We start from the raw sequence: 14,489 nt of genomic DNA, 5'->3' as shown, positions 1-14,489 counted from the left end.
GGGCAGGAGCGGGCCCCGTCTGCGCACACGGAGGCCGGGAGGGTCCTGGTGTCCCGCCCTCCCCGTGATGCTGTCCCGGAGGTTCCCCAGCCCCGCTTGGCGGCGGGTGCCCGGGGGCTGAAGGGTCCTGGGGGAGCGGTGCTGCAGGTCCCCCCGCGGCTGCGGTGCTCGCACGGCCCGTCCGCAGGTGGCGGTGACCAGGGATCGCCTGTGAGGCGCCTGTGTGATTAGTCACAGTGCAACATCGTGCTTAGTGGTGGGGAAGGAGGTAGGACGAGTCAGGCTTGGCATCAGCCTGGCCTCTGTGGTGCTCTGTGCTGCTGACCAGCTATTTTTGGGCGACTTTTTTCCTTCCTTTTTATTTTTTCCCTAGCAACTTCTTTTTGAATGTGCTCTTCAAACGCTTTCTTATTCTGCTGGACAGGCTTCAGGAGAAGTGATGTCTATTGACTGGGTCAGGCTGTAGGTCCTTTTTGGTTGGTCTCTTGTGTCACACTGGGCTTCAGGCAGGAACTGGCCCCCTTTCCTCCCAGTTGCATAGTGGCAGAGAGTGCATGCTGACAGACCAAACTGGGTATGACCAGGGTTTTTTTCCTTCCCCACTGTTTCTCTCTCACTTGCAGCCTCTAGCATTAAGGTCTAGGACAGGGGTTCTCAACCTTTTTTGTACCAGGACCCATTTGTAAACATTGATGGCTAGTCCCAACCCAGTGCTTGTCACTCCTGATCCACTGCCCCCAGACCCCAGTTCCTCAGTGTGTGGGGCAGGGGGGCCCAAGCAGCCCCTTGCAGGCTGGAGCTCTGCCAGCTTGCAAGGGAAAAGCCACAGTTTCCCATGTTTTTCTCCTTTAAAGGCGAATCCATTTTTAAAGTTTTTTGATCCATTTTTAAAGTTTCTTCCTGACCCTTTCATATATTCTTGTGACCCACTTTTGTGTCCTGACCCACGGGCTGAGAAATGCTGGGCTAGGAAGTTCTGATTCAGAGGCTACACCCCTGACTGCCATGCTCAATAGCTACTGATGACTGTTTCCTCCAAGAGTTTATCCTCTCTCTTTTTTAGTCTGGCTAAGCTGTCAACTTGCGCAACATCTCATTGCAGTGAATTCCATGCTCCAATGGCATGCTGTATGAAACAGAGCTTCCTTTTGTTCATTTGAAACTTATTACCTACTCGTTTAATTTTGTGACCCCCCTAGTTCTTGTCTTGTGAGAGGGTGAGTAATAAATCTCTCTACTTTCTCTTTGCCATTTAGTATTTTGGTAAACCCTTATGTCCTCCCTCAAGCATCTCTCTTCTAAACTTAATAGGCCTAGTCTGTTTAATGTCTTCTCTTATGGAAACCCCACCCGACTGCTAATCATGTGTATTGTCTTTCTTTGGATCTTCTCTGGTTCTTGTGCCCTTTTTGAGGTGTGGAGACCAAAACTGGGTACAGTATTCAAGGTGTGGATGCACTGTGAATTTATGAAAGAGAAAGCATGCACTTTTTTCCTGAATAGTTGTCGATTTCAAGCTGCTTTGATATTGGCAGTTTCTTTACACTAATGTTCTTCTGGATGCAATTTAGTAGCTGAGCAGTCTAGTTTCTAGAAGTGGAAAAGCTATATGGGTTTTTGTATGGTTCCGTGGTGCATTAAAATGCTTTGCTATTAAGATGTATAGGTTCAGTTCCAGAAAGTGCCCAATATCAGTACTGAAGTTAGTTAGAAGTGGAGTCCCATATACATATTCCTCAGTTTCCACTGCACTGAAAACACTCTTTTCTCTCTCCTTTTTTTAAAAGGAAATGCATGTGATATTGGTAGCAATTACCCATCAAACTCTAAATTCAGTCCCTTTCTCATTTGATTATTGCCCCCTGATTAACATGTGCTTCTGTGTCAAAAATGTGTTGGAAGTGCTTATTAAAACAGTATTCCAGTAACCATATTCATTGTTTAATTTTTCCTTCCATGATTTTGCTTTCTTTCCAGTTCAGTGTCTTAATTTAAATTTTGACCATTCTTTGTATCCACCAAAGACTGTAATCTTTTCTATGCAGCCTCTTCAAGTGTAGTAATTCTGTAATGTGTTGAAAAAATCCTAGATTCTGATAATATGGAAAATAGTTCTAAAAAAGATGTGCATAGATTCCAAACTTGTTTAAATATTGCATAGCAATGTATGCATCTCTCACTCATGTAACAAACCATGGTAGTGTTATAAAGGGGACAATTTATTTTATAAATGTCGTTTAGCTTTGTACACAAAATGGTCATTTTTGTTGTTTTGAACTGCTGCTGTTTTATGGGACTTCTCCACAAACGGTCTTCAAGACTGTGAATTTCAGCTTAGCTTAGTGGAAAGAAATGTTAGGTCAGTTCTACCTGGAAATCAATCGTATAAAAGAAGTGTGGATAAAATACACTGGCTGTGAGTAGCAAGGCTAATTAACCAAATAAAAGTTAGAATGATTCTGTTGGGTAGTAGCTGTGCCTAGAGATGACCTTTACTAAGTTAAGACTAAAACTAATTTCAGAGCTCAGTGAAAATAGATGTTAGTTCTTAAGTGGCAGATGCATTGGACAAAGAGCAAATTCTCAACATTTTCTCAAAAATGATTTGTGCGTGTGTAGTTATGTCCAAAAGTATTTTCAATAACCAGATTCTATTCTAGTCCATTTGTTAAGCAGCCTTTAAATAGCTCTAGCCTGTTTTACCTTACATTCAGTTATGTGCAAATAGGTGCTCTGCTATTCATTCTTGTTTGCCACTTTGCAGTCATACAAACTCTAGAACTAGGTTCAGACAAGATTAGCTTGCTAATAATACTCAACCAGAAAAAAAATGTTTAAAATCTATTTTTCTTGTAAACGTGCTTAACTTTACATGGCTTAGTTCTAGTGAAATCAATGAAGCGACTCAAGTTTAAAGTTCAACTGTGCACACGCGCACAAGTGTACACACATGTACAGGATTTTGGACATTGGATAGGTAAACTTCTTGTCTACCTGAACTGATGCGATAAATTCTTAACTGTTCTGTGGACTGTTGTCAATTTTCATTTAGCAAGCTGTGGATAGTATTCCCTACTAAGTCTAACATTCTGGAAATTGAGGCTAGTAATTGTGAAAAACATGGTCTTTTACTATATTATACACTGTACTTTTATTTAGCACTCTCTAAGATTTTATAGTGACTCATTTATTATGAGTGCACTGACGTCCACATTCTGAGTTTGATCCAGAACTCATTGAAATCAGTGTGTTTTTATTGACCTCAGTGGGCATTGGATTGTATCCTGTAGGTGTTTTAAACAGTACCATTTTTAGCATAGGTCATGGATGAAGTTCACTCCTGGCTGACTAACTTTATACCGTACTGCTTACATCCCTCATAAGACCCTCATTTAGGGTTGATGTGGGGATTAAATTAAGTATAGCAGTGGTGGTCAATCTTTTAGTGTGGTGGACCAGGCCCTTCCAGTAGGAGGAGGTAGCTCCCAGTGTGGAGGTCAAAGGGAGAGGGAAGGAAGGGAGCGGGGAATGGGGAGAGAAAGAGAGCTTACATCTGGTAAACAACACTTTCCTAGAGGAAGAGGGAGAGAATAAGCAGTATCTGCAGTAGGGGAAGGGAGAAAGCACAGAGGGTGGGCTGAGGATGGGACCAGAGGCACAGTATAGGGCAGAGAAGGGGACTCCTGGGACTGAACTACTTGCTGCTCATCCCCTGTGCCGTGGGCTTGATCTAGTCTTTTTGGGACGGCCATAGGTTAAACACTGCTTGCGTGTAGGCCTTGGGTAGGCACTCTGGCACATGGGAAAATCTGTCAGTCTGAGCTGTGACTCTAGGAAGTCTCAGTTAAGAAACAGGGGTGTAGGTTGTAGCCATGTTGGTCTAAGGGCATAGGCAGACAAGATTCTTTGGGTGAATCTGATATCTTTTATTAGACCAACTTAAATCATTGGAAAAAAAATTCTTAGCTAGCTTTTGGGTTTAAAAAGACTTAAAAAAGGGTTTTTAAACCTGAAAGCTTGCTAAGAATTTTTTTTCCATCTATTTAAGGTGGTCTAATAAAAGATATCAGATTCACTCAAAGAACCTTGTCAGTTAAGAAACTGCATTTATTCACTTAGGTACTGAAACTCTCAGCTTATTCAATTTAAATAATGAAATTGAATGAAGACCATTATGTTGGGTTTTTTTGGAGGTTCTTTTTTGTTTTGTTTTGTTTTGTTTTGTTTTTTCAGTGTCCCTGCTCAAACAGAGTTATAACTATGGTAAGATTTGCAGGAAGATTAGGACAGCATTTGCACTTCAAACAAACAAACAAAATAAAACAATTGTTAAAATTTACTAAATTCATGAATTAGCACTCTGTTATATTTTGGTAAACTTTTTTGGCAAACTTAAATTGAGAATACTCAATATCATCTCTAATCCAGGAGTGACAGGTTTATTTGGCAGAGGGCTGAATTCCATTTTAAATTATAGTTCATGGAGTGTGGGGTATAAGCGTAAAACTTGGTATTCTCTTTAATCCATGCCAATCTTCCACTGTCACTAGGAGCCTTATGAGGCGCTTGAGGGAAGAATTTGGTCTTTATCTAGAAACTTAAGTATTATTACCCTTATTTTGTTCTACCATAGTCCATGGGAAAACATACTCCCCTTTAAGGCTACCATTAGTTCTGTTTTTTGATCTTCTTTCTCTCTCAATCTTCCCATTTCCTTCTCTGAAGCATCTCCCAGTTCTTACTTTACTGTAAGTTTTTCCATTTGGTATGAGAAAATAAGCAGCTCTAAAATAGTTAATGACACAGAAGGGTCATCATTGGATTTAAGAGCTGAGACCCCAATGAGATTAATAGGGTGCAGGGGAGTTTACATTTAGTCACTGTTTGCAGCTGTCTACAGACTTGGGCAACTGTCATTGCAATGCTTTAGCTTAGTTCATATTTGCATGCTTTTTTTTTTGGCAACCATTAGGGCTAAAAGTTTATTTAAAGAGAGAGGAGGCTAAGATTCTATGTAGCCTGAACATGGGAAACAAATGGGTTAAGTGCAGTGTATACAGCCCCTGGGCCATGGTTTGACAGTCCTCCTTTAATTGGTTAGTTGAGAAGCTCTTGGTGATATTGTTAAAAGGGGCAAATATCTTGAATGCACATATGTAAAACTTATGCCACGCACCTCTGATTTAGTTTGTCTACAAGGTGCAGATCTACTCTGCCTTCTGCTTGGAGAATTTCAGCAGTCAACCCTATTGCTTCAAATTACTGGCAGGCTTCAGCAGAAGTGCACTTGACCTGTTTAATGTAAATACGTAGAAAATTATAACAAATGCATAAACACACTAACATGGGCTGTATTTTGGCAGTGATTATTCATAAGTCAAGTTAGATTCTTCTAACATTAACTCTTATTTCAGTATTTCAGGACTTCAGTTAAAATTGAAGGAGTCAGAAACCACTTAACTGGTGCCCCTACCAAGGAAACTGTAAGATTCTAATAACAGTAGAAAAATTACTATTAGTAGTAAGACTGATCATCTTGACCTTGAAAACTGAGGCTCAAAATCATGTTACTTTAAACTACCTGGAGAGAGTGGTTACTGATTATCTGCTTAAATACAGTTTTTTTTCAAAATCTGACTGGAAAGCCTTAAGTTCATTCTAAAAGTATGACTTGATATCTCAGTTGTACATTTCTTAAAGTATTTTAAAAGGTTTTATCTTGTGTATGGCTAAATAGCACCTTCACTCTTTAGCGTATGTTTTGGTGAAATCTTTTCCCCAAAACTATGGTCAGAAATAGCATAATTACTCTGGTTGTGGAGCAGTTGCAGTGCAGTAGCTGTGAACTCTTCCACTATATAAATATTTTAAGGGGATTTATTTTTTTTCTCTCTCCTTTTTTAAAAAGACTCTTTTCCTGTAGTAATCTGTGTCCAAGTCTTTCTTTATCTACTTGGATCAGTGATGCGTTCACTGGAATACTGTTTTGCCTGCCTTTGCACTTCATTATCTCCATCTGGGTGGCAAAAAGCATAACTACTTAAGAGGCAATTTTAAACCTGCATGCTGTGTTGCCATCTAAGTTTAAAGCCCCAGCTACTAGAATCACACAAATACCCTAAAACCTTGAGTTTTCATTTTAAAAAGTTTCTAGTCCTTATGGCTGCAGATGAATGCTTGAAAATACAAGCAAAATGGATTTAAACTGAAGGATTTAAAAAAAAAGCTATAGACCTTATGTAGCTTCCACTCATGATGTTAGTCTTGCATGTTTGGTGTTGAAAATACTGTGCCTGCATACTGAGAACGCAGTGATGCTCCCATATTGTGACCAGTGGCTGCCTTTCTCCCTTGGACTTAACACCTATTATCATCAAAGCTTATTTGATCACTAATCAAGTTATTTTTGAATCTGCAGATACGATTTAGCGGTGGGAGAAGAGAACTGGCACTTAATTTCTTTTCCCATGTGTTATTGACTTTGTGGCATTGCTTGTATAAGGTTCCATTGATTTATCATGCATGTAAAATGGGGGTGGTATTTCAAGGCGTTTCTGTCTTACCAGCAGTTTTCTTAAAGGACTGACTCTGAATTTTGATCAGATTTTGGTTTAAAAAAAAAAAAAAAGGTAAAGGTCTGAAAGTTGCAGTTATTTCCCCTTCCTCTTGCCCCAGTAGTAGCAGTGTGCTATCTTTTGTAGGGATATCTGGTGTAATTTTTTGTGTGGAAGTCATGTTAGACTCCCTATATTTTTGAACAGTGAGAAAAGTAAAAATATGGTGGAACCTTGATTTATATTTAACTTTCCTTTTCCTTTAAGCCATATTTTAAACCAAACAAGAAATATTCTGCATTTGTTGGATGTAATCTTTATTTTTAAGGTTGTGTTCAGTTATCTAAATCTTTTTATGCATTCCATTTTTTTTTCTTGTGAATATATTTGACTTCAAGTAACATTTATATTCAGGAAAATACGTGCTTTAGAACTAGGCAGACAAGGTGCTTTAGGACTACTTGCCTGAAATACCTATACCCATAAAAATACTGTGGGGCAGTTGGCATATCTGTAAAATTGTGAGTTTTTTGGACTGCTTTTTAAATTCAAGAAGGATTTGGTCATCCCACTTTTAGTCCTAAGAGAAGACCTTTTTTTCCTTTGCTCCTTCCCTTTGGCTTTTCTTTGTAGTGATATTGGTACTGGCAGAACTAAGATGCTACTGCAGTCATTCGTGCAGTAGATGACGGTTAGTGTAAACCACTGATCCATTACTGTGTGCTGGCTCAATAGTGAAAAGTTGCTGTAATTTCCTGCCTCTCTTTCATGGAGAAAATAGACCTTCTATCCTGGCATGCTGGTAGCTTGAATATTATAGTTTGCAACGGCTGTTTTTTAATCCTGTCTTTGGAGCTGGAACTCTAAAATTGTTACCTATATTGATAAATTTGCTGATTGCTGTAGTTGTGGTCAACAAAATGCTACATCATTCCACAGTCTTATTTTTCTTATCTCATGTGATCTTACAGCTACAAATATTATTTCAAGTAAATTGGCCTTAAATTAACCTTTTCAAGTATTCTTATACGGCATTGCTTCATTTTAGTACTGTTATGGGATGGAATGGGAGTTCTAGAAGAAATCTTGAATGTTAGATTTGACAGGGCTTGTTATGTTTTTAGGATAACAGTGAAATATTTGCCTCACATGGAGACATTGAAGTAGTATATTTAAAAGGAACACTCCCACTATTCTTTAGAGAAATAAAAACTCTGGTTTTATGTATAAACTGTTTCAAATGAAGAAAGAATGATCTACTGTCTGCTATATTTTAGTCTGATACAAGTGTATCTTATGCTGGGCTTTCTTGAAATGACGGCAATAGCTCTTTATTTAGTTGCATAGCAGAGCAAAACAGAGCTGACTATACAGGAGTTGTCCTTCAGACATGTCTAAATTTTTCAGTCTATTTATGAATATCAACAAACACTTTGTGCATACTTCTGCCATGTGTTGAATGCTTCTATTTTCCTTTAATTTAGCTTAAAACTAGTAATGGAATTCCTGAGGTTTTGAAAGGAATAGTTCTTGGCAAGCCCCGAGTTTTGAAACCAAAGGCAAATTAAGATACCAAGCAAACACAGGGAGGACTGCTACTTCAGGGAAGTATGTTAATATTTTACTGACATTTTTGGAGACAATCTGTTATATTTATTAAAAATACATTACTTGTGAATGAGTCTTTAAAAAAAACAACTTTTCCAAAATCTAAATATAAGCATTGTTTAAAAATATTGAAAATCCTCTTGAGTTTTATTTGGTATCACCCGGTGTTTGACCTTTTCAACCAAATAGAAAAACTCAAAAAGGAATGAAGCTTTAATATGTGATAGACTATTTAAAATTCAAATATTGCTTTGGGCATGTTGTTTTATTATATTTTTTTAAGCTTACATAAAATATGCTCCTGCTCTAAAGTTGTACAAAAAATGTAACTGGGAAACCAGTTGCACAGTTCACTTAACACACAGAACAGTTCAATCATCAAGTGTTGCAGCTGTAGAGTCTAGAGCTTCATTTGACTGAAAATTGTGAAAGTATAGATCCCAGAAACCACCTGCCCCACTCTTACCACTTCATGAACTAGCTATCCTAGTCCTAGAAAAGTAGGTCTCAAAAGGACTTCCCAGAGGTTATATGGTCCAATCCCTGCCTGAAGCAGGATCATTCTTATCCAAACTGTCCCATACAAGTCTTTGTCTAACCTGTTCCTAAAATTACACAGTCAACCCTGTTGTACAACCACAAGGTGTATTGTCCAAAAACATTAAGAGCACCCTAACCTACCACAGGTAAAGCAGAGGTTATGAGGGTGGACTTGTTGTCTTGTTATTAGTGCAACAGTTAAAATGCACTTGAGGCCTATTTCTTTCAAGGCCTTCCAAGGCCTATTTTTTTTCAAGCTGTCTTCATGGCTTCCTTTCCAAGCCCTTTATCACTTTTGTTGTCTGCCTCTGGACCCATTGATTTCTCTGGGCCTTTTTTTTTTTTTTTTTTTTTTAAACTGTGAAACCCAAAACTGCACACACTACTCTAGGTGAGACCTGATCAGTGCTGAATAAAGAGGCACTGTCTTATCCCAGGTCTTGTATCTAATGCTACTATTGAAACTGGATACACCTTTTTTGCACCTGCGTCATACTGCAGGCATGCATTGAGTCTAGGATCCTCCAAGACTCTTAGATCGTTCTTCACAGTGCTGCCATCCAGCCAGTTGTCCCCCCAGTTTACATTTGCATTCTTGATTTTTTTCTTCCCAAGGTGTAGCACCTTGCATATTTCATTATTGAACTTGTTCCTGCTGGCTCTAGCCCAGCTTTTTGATCTATCAGGATTGTTCTGAATTTTGTTCCTGTCCTCCCTTGTGTTTGCATTTCTTCCCATCTCTCATTGAGCTGTTAATCCCTTCAGGGTCTGTGCAGTTGCTGACTGTGCCTATCTTCTATGATCCTCTGTTCCCCAAATGCTAGGATATCTATGGATCGTAGACACTCTACTCTCATTTTGTAAGTGCATTCTGTCACAAAGCTTGCACCTACTGTCTTGGCTTGTATTTCCTTTTATATTTCTTGTCATCTTAAACTTAATATGATCAAAGCTGGAGACATCTACCATAAGAAACCTGACTTTTTCTTTCACTGTTCTCAATCCCTGCTGATATTGATGCTGTCCTCCCTGTCATTCAGTCTTTTCTTCTCCCAGATCTAGGTACCATGCTCTTGCTTTCTCCTAAACACTTCCAAAATTATGCCTTTTCTTTTTTTAACAGTTGAAACTCTCAGGTGATCTTGTTGAGCCCCAGCTCAAGTCTGGGATCGTGCCCGGTATGCAAAGGCCAATAAAGATACCAGGGGTGAAAGTATAAAGAAGGTTTATTGCTAGCAATAAAAGGTGTAAGTGGAATAATTTCACGTAACAAGCACACCGATTTCTAATTCTAAGCATCTTTTATACAGGAGTTTTTGGACCTTCATAAGCATCCTTGTTTGCTGATTGGTTATAAAGGAGTGACGCAAGGAGTTCTTTACTGAGCATGTCTCTATACCTGTGTTTTAGCTATGTATCTCATTTACATACATGTATGTTTTATTAGCATACTTTTTTCCCCACCTAGAGGCGTGATTTAGTATTTTAATGAGCTCTTTGACCCAGTACTCTGATTCTGCTTTTGTTTTCAAGCCTCCTTTATCTAAGACTGTCTCCTCCTTATCATTGCAGATGGGCATTTGTCACATAACATTCACTTTTGCTTGGGCTTTGCATAGTAGTTTTTAGGTCACTCCTTACAATCTTAATCTGCCATCTTGACTACTATAAACATGCCTTCCCTGGCCTTTTAAATGTCCATATTTCCAAGGCCTATACAGATTACAGCTCTTAAGTTTATCTTCTCTCTGACTAATACTGAAAATTCAATTTGTCATTGCTTTCAAAGCCCTGCTTCTCTTGTCTTCCTTCCTTCGTTGTCCTTGCCCTCGTACACAATACCCAGACTTTTTCTTTCTGACATTAATGTTATATTTGATACCTCCCCCTGCTCCAACCCTCAATTTGTACATTAGGACTTTGTACACGCCACAAAATTGGCCGTTAAAGCGGCTTAAATGCCCTTTTGCACTGCTTTAATGGTGTTGCTGTTTGCACGCTCAGCGGCGTATTCTGCTTTAAATTACTTTGTAACGTAGTAAGATAAAACACCTCTGAGGTGTTTTAGTTTGCTACCTAACAAAGTGCAACAGGGCGCTGGAAGCCAATGTGCTTGGGGCTTGGTGGGCTTCCAGCACCCGGTGTACCCTCCCTGCTGTCTTCTACCACCAGCACACCTGTGCAGGCATGCAGCCTCGACCTGAAGGAAAAAAAAAAAAAAGCAACGAGGAGCCTGACTACTTCTTCCTTCCTCCTCCTTGATCATGTGGTTGGCCCTTCTCTGCACTCTTTCAAGCTTGTCCACATCCTTGAAGTGCGGTGCCCAGAACTGGACACAATACTCCAGCTGTGGCCTCACCAACGCTGAATAGAGGGGGAGGAGCATCTCTCTGGATCTGTTGGTGACACATCTGCTGGTGCACGCTAGAGTTCTATTTGCTCTGTTGGTAACTTTGTCACATTGGTGGCTCATATTCATCCTGTGGTCCACTGATATCCCTAGGTCCCTTTTGTGTGCAGTTCCAGCCAGTGGACTACCACCCATTGTATAGATACGGTGAGGGTTCTTCCTACCCAGATGAAGGACCCGGTATTTGTCCCTGTTGAACCTCATATGGTTTTGTTCAGCCTGTAGGACCAGCCTGTCCAGGTCTTCCTGAATCCTTGACCTGTTCTCTGATGTGCCCGCTTGTCCCCACAGCTTAGTATCATCTGCAAACTTAATCATTGCACTTTTCACTCCCTCATCCAGGTCATTAATAAAGATGTTAAAGAGCACTGACCCCTGGGGTGCATCACTGGAGATGGCCTTCCAGGATGAGGTCACCCCATCAATTACAACTCATTGGGATCAGCTGCTGAGCCAGTTCCCAACCCACCTCACTGTAGCCTGGTCTAGACCAGTACTCTCCAACTTAACAGAGGATTTCATGGGAAACTGTAACAGTTTAGTTCGGTTTAATTCTCCCTAAATTGAAACAGTGGGTTTTTAAAAACCCACTGTTTCGATTTAGGGAGAACTAAACCAAATTAACTCCCCGTGGCATGTACAAGCACCCCTTCAGACTGGGGACTGTCTGTTGCTTAGTTGGAATAGCGCCTGTCACAATGGTGCTGCAATCTCAGTTTGAGAACTTTTTAAAACTTCCTGTAACTTAAATAATATGCATCTATGCCTCTGTACAATGAACAGACCATACTTAGATTATCTTTGAAGAATTTTTTTTTTGCAAAAATGCAAATATTAATCCTTTTAAGTCAACCCAATATGATTTTTGCCCTACTGGTGTTCAAGGATCTCATTGTCTGTCTCTGTTTTTACCAGTGGTGCTCAAATGGAATGATGTAAGAAAGACCCTTCCAGAGGTGATGCAGGCAGATGGTCACTGCCCCATGTTCCTTGTGCAGAGCCAGACAGGGAAGAAGCAGCTGGAGCCCATGCTCTTTCCACAGCCCTTATGGGGCCAACCCCACATGCTCTTTTCTCCTGAAAACAGGCATGTTGGGCCAGTGGGGCTGTCCTATGTCCATCTGTTTCGTGGATGAGCAGTGGGGTTGGACAGGTTGTACTACCAGCTGCATTCCTAGGCACTGTCCAGCTGGAGAAGCCAGACTACTAGAGTGGCACTGTTAACCCCCCAGCCAAAGTTAAGGCTGTCCTTACCCCACCCACCCCAGCCACCCCCCCCCCCCCCCCCCCCCCCCCCAGTCCTGGGGCATGTGGGAGCTTTGTCCAGGGCACAAAACTCATTTCTTACACCTTTGCTTCTTCCCTCTCTGGGTTTATTAGATAACCCTAATACAGGCAGAAGTGCATGACAGCACTTGTTTTGCTAGGGAGCACACTGATTGAGAAACACTGAGATAAATTGAGACAGTACAGTACTGGTCCTCAACTGGGAATGCTGCAAAATTAAAAAAAAATGGTTTCAGAGGAGTGCTGTGACTCAAAAAAAAAAAAAAAAAAACCCCCCCCCAAAAAAAACAAGTTGAGAACCACTGGCTTATAGAGTACCTGTGGATTGGTTACTTGCCTACTTTAAGCTGCCATGGTAAAGTGCATATGCCTGGTATAGAGACCTCATGGGTGTCTATTCCAAATCTAAGATTTCCCCTTCCCTAGTTAAAAGCATTCAAACCTGAGGAAAGAATGTTTGTGTATAGCATGGTAATGTGTCACCTACGGATTTGGGGTTTTGTGGGAGGGGAAGAAGAGGGCTTTTTATAGCTATATGTAATTTGGGGTTACATACAGTGACTGGCAACATGTGCGTGGCCTCTTTGAAATGCTGCTTTCACCAGAGTATATACCCAGTGTTTATAAACAATACAGGTTGTCATTGGCAATCTATTTTGCTGTATAAAATTATCCAGTTTTGTAGTTAAAGCTAGTACTAAATCGCTCATCTTTAAACTGGTTTTAGGGCACAACTGAATTAGTGTGGGTATTTTTTTTTTTTTTTAAATTGGAAAGACCTGGTGGCTCTTCTTTCTATGCTTCAGTGTTGCCAGCTCTCCTGTTTTCATTCTTGTTGATGTCCTCCACACCAGGAGGTTCTTGAAACTCTAGAACCTAGAGCATTCATGCAACCAGGTGGCTTGTAACTCACTTAATTTGCAGGAGGTTGCCAAAGTAAGGACAGGTCTCTCAGCTGTTGGTTGCAGCTTGTAATTCAAAGGGACCGACCTCTCCATTCAGCTGCAGCAGCTCATCAGTGGTCCTGTACAGCTGATTTGAGAGAGGCACCTTTGAAGTAAAGGGTGTAGCAGACAGCTGGCCCACCTCATCTGGTCCTGTACAGCTGCTTTCTGTGGCTGTTCGTGACCCCTGACTAGTTTGCAAACCCTTATCTCTGCAGAGGACTGAGGAACCTAACCATACAAAAAAATCCAAGCTCTACTATATTTCATGCTGCTTAAAGCCAAGTGCTCTTGTTGACAAACCATTTGCAAATCTTAGGGAGGCTGCTCTGATGCACTGTAATTACAGCACATCAGAGCTGATGATTCATTGAGTTGGCTGGAGCATGGTAATTACTGCACTCCAGCAGGCTTCAGGTTCATGTGTATTGGTGTACCCACACTAAAATAGCGCCACCATTTTTCAGCCTGGGGATGGTGATACCTGTGATGCTTTGGGAGTGGGGGGTGCTTTAATTAGAGCTGCTCTAATTAAAGCGCTTCCCCCTCCACTCGCAGAGCATGTGTATAAATGCCATTAGTGCTTAAAGAGTAAGTTCCTAGTGTTCCTCAGTGTTCTGCAGTAAAGCTTGAGAATTCAAGCAGCTGCTTTCTATGCTGCTTGGCTATATTCCTGGCCACGTGCGTGCGTGCAGCCGCAGACACACATCTGGGCCCCCTGTGTCCTGCTTCCCCCCTCCTGCAAGAGGAAACCTGCTGGTTCCCGAGGGAAGCCAGGCATCCAGGAGCCCTGGCCCCACAGGGGAGAGGGAGTCCAGGTGTCCAGGGCCCTGGCCAAAAGGCATAATTATTGGTAGGCGTTATCGGCTACAATGGCCAATAAAAGTCGAAAGCTGATAATGTCATTTCCCTTTTATTGGTGCCAATCCTAAGCAACTGATATATTGGTGCACCTCTAAAAGAGATGTGTAGGCATGGATAGCCTGAGAAAATATGATTTTTGTACTGCTTTCTAGGACCTTGTCATTCTGAGTGGCTTTGGCTTGTCTTCATTTGCCATCTGATTCTGAAGTTGGTATGGCACCCTAATGCCTGATGGAACCCTTTTTGCAGTTGGACCTAGATGCACAAGTTATTTGGTGCCTA

The sequence above is a fragment of the Alligator sinensis genome, unplaced genomic scaffold (assembly GCF_000455745.1).
Source record: "Alligator sinensis unplaced genomic scaffold, ASM45574v1 scaffold506_1, whole genome shotgun sequence".
NCBI lineage: Eukaryota > Metazoa > Chordata > Crocodylia > Alligatoridae > Alligator > Alligator sinensis.
Note: the sequence above shows the minus strand (reverse complement) of the source record.